Raw genomic sequence first — 8,053 nt, forward strand, 5'->3', positions numbered from 1 at the left:
TGAGTGCCCATCACCTTGCTAGTCCTTATTCCGAATCCACTTGATCATTGTAGCTCGAAGGATTTTTTCTCAGATTAACTCATGAGTCCAAAACCTGTATGGTCTAATTATGGAGGACGAGCGTTTCAATGTTTCATATAAGGAAATTAAAAAAAAAAAAAAAAATCAACCACACCTTGTTGATTTGTGATGGGTTGTAGTTGGGCTAGGCCCAATTCCATAAATTCCGACACCCATCTGGTGCCCAACTTATAACAAACGGTGAGGCCATTTTGGTCATTTTAAATAGAAGAAATCATTTTGGTCTCTGTATATATGAGGATTTCTCGCTAGGGTTTCGCATTCATCTGCCCCATCTCCTCTCTCTTCTCCTTCTTCTCCCTTTATTCGTGTTTTGTGTTTTGGCCTTTTTTTGGTGGGGTGGGGGGGGGGGGGGGGGGGGGGGGGGGGGGTTCCTCTTCTTCTATTCTCGATTTCTATGCTTTGATTTGGGATTTTCAAAGGGGCTCATAGCCTCAGGGGAGAGCTGTGTATAAGCGGTAGCTCTGAAATACCCGCAGGTTCTCTGCGGGGTGCCCGTCGGCGATTTCTTCGAGCCCTAAAGAAACAATAACAGGAATGGTCTCATAGTACGGGCTTGTGCTCTCTTTGGGGTTTCCTCCCCATGTCCTCTCTCACATCCCCGCCTCCAAAGACCATCACATCTCTTGAACAATTTTGTGGGTTTCTCCCCCTTTTTTTGTTGTTTTCTTTTTTCTTTTTGCATTCACATGGTTTTTGAGTAACCCTGAGTTCACATTATTCGTCTTTGAATTATTTTTTTGGGGGGACGATATTTGATATTATGTTATGTCTACTGTAAGTATACATCGGTTTTTACCATTTTTCTAACTATTTGATTTCTTCTGTCCAATCTTGGCCACGGTTTAAAGCTGAGCTTATTTCTATTACTCTTGGTTATGGATCTCTGTTTCATATTTTCATCTTGACATATGTTCTGTATTTTGTCACACATTCATCAATGATTAGTTTGAATTCTCTAATAGGCCATGAGGAAGCATGAAAAATTAATTAAAAGATGCCATTTTAACTAAATCTTCTCAACTATCCAAATACATATTACTCTATTTTAAGTTACAGAAGATTGATGTTTGTTACAATCCTTGTTGTTCTTTCTTTATTTTTTTGAAAAAAAAGTTTTATCTGGATTACAGATACAATTATTTCTAAACATGTAGTGTTTAGACATCAATGAAAGCTGTTTCCATCAGATGGTATGCAGTATTTATGATAGATATCGACTTAGATGCATGCAAGGATGGAAGACTTGCAGTAATCATATGAGAGACTATTAGTAAACCACTGAGAAATTACTCAGCATAAAGCTATTAGTTTGATATCAAGTTGAGGAACATATGAAAATATATTGATTTATGTTGACCAAGATAACATCACTACAAACTGTATCAACTAAGATGAAAATCTTGAACCTCATATATTTCAACACTGGATTGGATTCGTTGCAAATGGAGCAAGCAATGTCCATTTCCTGCGGAGTTGCGTGTTCTTGAGGACTTCCTGGTTAACCAACCTTCATTTCTAAATTTATTACAAAGAGAAGTTATTTTGCATGAGAAAAATGTTACCCCATGATGGTGGCACCTGATCTTTGTAGTTACAAGCAACGGGCTTGGGTTAGTTGTAACACTTCAACAATAACAAGATTTCCGTCCCAATGCTAGTGGAGTGTAATGTGTTATGATGCTTTGCTTAACCTTAGTTTGGATGTACGCATCTTGCCAATTCCGCTTGGGAATATGGTAGATGTTAGGGATTAGCCCCTCTAGATCTCGAAAAAGAAAGAACTATGGCTCTAGCAAATGACATCCTCTTGCAAACTGGCCTTAGCTTACTCCTCTTCAACTTGGGTGAGTTTTGTATTTTATTACAAAAAACAGAAGGGTTTCTAATCTCAATATTGGAAAATACAGCATGAATCAACCCTAGCCAACCCAATAACTTCATCAAACCAAAATTTTACTTGAAGTTTGATACCAGCACATCTTGATGCTCCACATCAAGAGCAATGTCAAAGTGGAGAAATTAGGGCCGGCATGGCAGTGACGATCCGCACGAAACATCTATATATTTTCGAGGGGGTTTCGGGATTTTTCTAAGTATACTTATACTCATTATTGTATATACCACTATGTTGGTGAACTCCATCAATCATCAAAATCTATGATATATCAGCATGGGGTTAGATCGTCCATTGCAATGCACCCTTGAGATTGGCAGCGTGCACACGGTGCCCGCAATTTTTTTTTATCGTCAAAATGGCACGGAAATCTCACGTAAAGATGTCACAACTTATTCGCCAATCATCGGTTGACACATCAGCATGGTGCTTGCGATGTTCCCAAGGCCAGCTCAGCAGCAGACCAACTTGTAAACCCAAAAAATGTAGATTAAAATAAAAATTGACGCACGTGACGGTGACAGTTCACGTGGGTTACGCGCCATCAGCCGACAAGATCGGCCATCCTCCGCCGGACTCCTCTCCCCTCCGCCGGTCATTATTAAATTCGTCTCAATCCCCTCTCTCGGTTCCGCCAGAACCAAAGGGAGAAAATGTCTGTGTTTTTTCCTTTTTCCCCGGTTTCCTCTCCACGCTAGGGTTTTTTTTTTCTCGCCGCCTTCTCGAATTCGCTTGGTGCAGGTCGGGAACCGTTTCAGGTGCGTCCGATTCGATCACGATGTGATCAGGAGCGTCCGTTATGGTGCACCCGGTTCTCCACTTGCATCAACTGAATTCGAGAACGTTTGGCGAAAGGAAGCTTCTTTCCTTTGCCCTCCTCCCAATCCTTTTGTAGCTTTGGAGGTCGAATCACCAGAGGTTGGGCGGTTTTTTTCGGTTTTTTGATTCAATATTGCAGTCTTATCTGTTTCATAAGAAATTATTAACTTTTTTCTTTGAATTTTGATTTTAATTTTATCTTTTTGTGTGCCATGTGCTATAATTTTCTCTAATATTTATCTGGTTTTAGTGATAAGCATTGTGTTTTCGATATAAATGTGGGCACTGCTTGCATCTCGTTGTACGTTATGGTTATGATCTTGTGCAGCTGGTTGCTGGTCATTTTCTTCGCACTATTTTCTGTTTCATAATTTCTGTGGGCCTGAAATAGTGTTCTGCTATTTGGATTTATGAGTTCTAAAAGTAGACAGAGGTTCCAATAGAGTATTGATGGACAATCAGTTAATTTCTAGGCTGATGCGAAGATTGTTATTGGCATCGCCAAATTGATGAATTCTACTTTACTGGGTGATTCACTTGTGTATAACGGAAGAAGAAGAAAAAAGATTTGAGTTGTGAAAAACGAAGGATACGAATTTGAAGGTTAGATTTTGGGTTGAATGGATGCTGCTTATCTATGAATAACTCTCGCTGAGTTATACTGTGCTTTAGTTTAACTTTACCATAATGTTCTACATGCCCTAAAAATCTGACCTTTAATTTGTTTTGTGTACTGAAAGTTTACCTGACCAAGTCAATCATTGCTCCATTTGTGTGATATTGGATTGGTTGCTTTAGGAATTTGTTATATGACATGCATATCTTGGTAGGTAGATATGATTTCCATAATATGCACAAACAGTCCTAGTTAATCTTGCGATTTTGTCATGTTGAATTCCTAATAGTAACAGTTCTCCAAAGATAAGGCATTTGACCTTCAAACAGGTCGAAAAAAACTGTATGGACTCTTAGTGAACTTCTCTAAATGCAATTTCTGAATTGATCTTGTTTACTTGAATATGTATCTTCTAAGTAAAGATCCTAGGCATATTTTATCACTCATCCTTCTAAGTAAATTTCCAATGGCAGTTGCCTTTTTGTTTTACTTTAAAGTCACTTTTCGCTCATAATTTCATGAACGCATACGTATTTGGAAATTTCAACTTGATTAAGCATATTATAATGTCTACCCTTTACCACTATCAGCTTTATTATGATTACAATTTCGATCTGTGAAACGTAAGACTTCTCTCCTGAACTTGCTGTCCTGTCGGTAATTTCATTAGCAAAGAGCTTCTACTTCTACTATATCATTGTCATGTAATTTTACCTTGATTCCAAACTTTTTATAGTTGCTCATTCTTTGTTTCTTTTCTTTGTGATTGCTTACTGTCTTTATTGCACTTATCCTTTGTGTTATCTCATTAACATTCACTCTTCACTCATCATACTGTAGTATTCTGCTCTTGACTCTTTTTTTCTTCTTTGCATGAGATAGTGACAGTAAAATTAATTAGTGATCTAAAAAATTTGAGGGGTGGAGGGAGGGAGAGAGAGAGAGAGGGCAAGAAACAACAAATTAGCAGAAAGTAAGCTTTTGACAATGAAACGCTCAACCTCTTTTTACGACAAAGAAAATGAAGTGTGTAGATTACCAAAACAACTGAACTATAGATCAAATAAGTTGGAACAACTTAAAGAGCAAAACTTGTGGATATTTTTAATCAATCTGCTGATAGAATGTGAAACTAAGAAGTTGCACTATAGAAGATCTTGCTGATTATATGCATTACTTGCGTGTATATGCAACACCAGTAATCATTCTTACAGGTTCATTACTTTAAAGAAAGCTAGATTTGGACAGGATAATTTACAGAATCAAATACTCATTTGGGTGTAAAGTGTAGGAACCAACACCAGAAGAGCCTCAATTATAATTTTCCATGACTAGGAATTTAAGTAGGAAGGTACCAAAATGACTAACCATATGATCCAAAACTTTCTGTCTTGCAACCAACATGGGCTTTTTAGAAGATCAAACCAACTCGAAAAAAATTTGATGACAATGGCCTTTTGCTGGTTTCTGCTTCTTTTCAACTGTCTTTGAAATCCAGTTAGAATGTTAGCCTTACCTGTTTTCGGCTATTTCCTTCTGCCAGGTATATAAATGTTTAATCTTCACATAAGTCATCTACGGTCTAAAATCTGATTTCTTATTAAGTTGACTTGCAATGTTGCTAATGATCTCTTTTGCAAGTTGATTTAATCTGAAAGCTATGAAGAAAAGCAGTGGCAGATTGATTGTAAAGAAACTCTGTAAAGCAGCTCAGCAGGATGTTGTTAATGATCTCTTTTGCAAGTTGACTCTGCTTTCCAAGGAGGATTCCGTATAAAGTTTCAGCTCATCAACCAAGTCTAAGTCTGCGCTGTTTGAGCTCTCTGTTGAAGGTTGTGGTATTCTATCTGGTACTGAGACTTTGGAGGATTCACAAACTTAAATCTGTCATTTATGATGACCTTTCTGACCTTCTATCTTATCAGAGAAGCTGTCCTTCAGAATCAGAAAAGCAAAACTTATATGGGCGTCAAGATTTAATCACAAAATTTCACTCGGCGAGTGTTTGGTTATACAGGAGGAACTGTTTCTCAATTCCCATCCCTCAGCAATTAGTTACTTCACACAGGAGCCTTGGCAATGGACACCGTCTGAGAGGACCACAATCAAAATAATGTCATCACAGTAGGAGTCCGACAGAACATTGAAGAGAAACCTATCTGACTTCAGGGATGACAGAGGTATCACTGGAGACAGATGACCCCAATATGGCTATAGTTGTCATCCAAGCCTGAGCTTGAAGTGACTACTGATCGAGATTCCATTACAGGGGAAGTGAAGCTAAATTCCTGCTGTTGCAACTGAAAGTTCAAAATATATTGAACAATATGTTTCCAGATTTTCAATGGCATAGCTCCGTAAATTACTGCTGCACCCGGCAAGTATGGGGAACTCATGAATGCGCTGCTACTATTGAAGTAATCCTGAGCTCCCTTCATTGAAGTTAGGATATCATGATGTGCACCTGTCGAAAACTCGAAATAGGATACCGTTGAGGTAAAGATGTCTCGAAGTTGGACCTGATAATGGTGATGTGTGGCTGGATTCAGTTTTAAAGAGATGGAGGAGCTCAAAGATGAGGGCTTGATGCAACAAGGGGGCTAAAGAATTGTTGGCTACTAGACCTTCAGGACACAGGAGCAGGGACTGGCAACATGGATAGGCCTTGTGTATGAATGTTTGCAATTGATGATTTTATTGTTTGGACAGTGATATCCGGAGGGTTTATAAATACACATTGTTTTTATTAGATATGTATGTCGCCCATTAATTACCTTGGAGACAGTTTGCAGCACAAATGGATAATGAAATATCACACAACATAGAACTCCTGTGTCAGCTTCACTTGGTTAGGTGGAGCATAGAACAACCTGAGTGTTACTACTTGGTAGCCTAAATGTAAGTGGATGATTGTTCTGCTCAGGGTTATAAAAACCAGACCAGAGGCCAATCCTATCAAGAGTTCAGGTTACTCCCTAGTAGGTCTGATTATTGAATCAACCAGGCAGAAGTTAGAACAAGTTAAAACTATTAAAAAACAGATATAATATCAAAAAAAATATGAAGGATTAATATTAAATCACATGGGCCTATATTTTAAGTATTCTATGATTATAGCATAAATTGAAAATATTCATGAGTCATCTCCTATTTTCTAAAATAATTATTTAAATATAATATAAAAAATATGTAGAATGTATTGGTATTTTTAGTAAAATTATAGAAATATTAGAAATGAAAATGGAGGCTGTTGAGTGAGAACACCAGGTGGGTCATGGGTGGCCGAGTTTGGGTGTTTGATCTATGATTGTGTTAACTCAAATTTAATACAAAAGAAAAAAATAAAAATTGACCATTTTTTTGATAAATCGGATAAATTAAACTATTTGAGTGTAAATACATTGGTGATGATAATCATCAAACAAAATATTAATAAATTAGACAAGAAGATTCGTCGAAGAATTGGATAGCATAGTCCTAGCATGATAGGCCATATAAGATGCCCATTTAATTGGCTGCGCCACTAAGGTATAAAAATCGACCCTTCATAAGATAATATGTTGGGTTTGTAAAGAGTTCAACACTGGAAATGCATGATCTTTGTCTGCTTTAAAAGGATAAATATGTGCATGATATATATATATATATATCTGTGTGTGTGTATTTATGTGTTCATGGTTCTCTTAGGAAGCATCCACCTACTTTGTCAACCCATGTTGACTATTTGCAATTATATAGAGCTATATTGGCATTCCATGAGTCCCTTTTTTGAGATTTAGTAGGTATCAACCATTAATTGGAAGAGAGTTTTCCAATTGAAAACTCACTTTCTTTACCTCCAGTTCATTTGTTTATGTTACTTCAACTTCTAGGAGCGAAACACATGCGTAGATGTGCACACACCACACCATTAGGCCGGTGGTGTAATTATTGCATTCTCATTAAACAAACACACTAAGAAAAGAAGGGTTAGCTTGCCCATTTAGGAAGATATCCCTGATCCCACCTATATCTATTTTCTTAATGTGATGAAGTCCACCAAATGATAGCCATGCGAGAGAAGTCCTAATCTTTTTGAACAGAGTTTTAATGCACTAAACTGAACAATTAATTTTTTTCAGTACATCATCAAATTAAAAGAAGAGGCCTATGTGCTCTAAACCACTTGAAAAAAAAAAAAATCAGACTCTTCTGAAAATACCCTGCTAATGCGTCATCTGAAAATCACTGTCATTCTGCATAAATGATGCGGTTAACTTGGGATGATTCAATTAGTGATGCATTATGATATCCATTAATGCATATTTCCATCCTGTAACCTTCCTATTTAAATCTACTAGTACATGATCTTGACTTCTCCTAGTTCTTAACTCTGCTTTTATCCTTGTTTTTCTTTTAAAAACAAAATAGTACAGAAAAATGGTACACCACAAAAAGGTAAACAGAGCATAAAGAAAAGAACTGGCACCTAAACGTAGAAATAAGCTACTGCAAGCTTTGTTCCATTCGCTCGGAAGTGACGGTGATTAGATCCCAACGTGCGGGGCTGGTAGGAAATTTGCATGGCTTTTTTTCGGAGGCCGAGAGACTTTTAGACGAAAAGGGCGGATTAGAGCACAAGCCGCCATGTGGGCCCGTGC

General features: G+C 37.5%; 1 long non-coding RNA gene across 1 annotated transcript; it reads left to right on the forward strand.

Annotated features, from left to right (window-relative positions):
* The first annotated feature begins 444 nt into the window (after positions 1-444).
* On the forward strand, positions 445-6,162 carry LOC103701941 (uncharacterized). Its single transcript, XR_015967559.2, has 2 exons — positions 445-2,896; positions 4,957-6,162. It is a non-coding gene; the product is annotated as an uncharacterized LOC103701941 (long non-coding RNA).
* Positions 6,163-8,053: the final 1,891 nt, after the last annotated feature.

The sequence above is a fragment of the Phoenix dactylifera genome, chromosome 7 (genome assembly GCF_051530095.1).
Source record: "Phoenix dactylifera cultivar Ajwa chromosome 7, Ajwa_hap1_PhDact_Kaust_v1.1, whole genome shotgun sequence".
In the NCBI taxonomy this organism is placed as follows: Eukaryota; Viridiplantae; Streptophyta; class Magnoliopsida; order Arecales; family Arecaceae; genus Phoenix; species Phoenix dactylifera.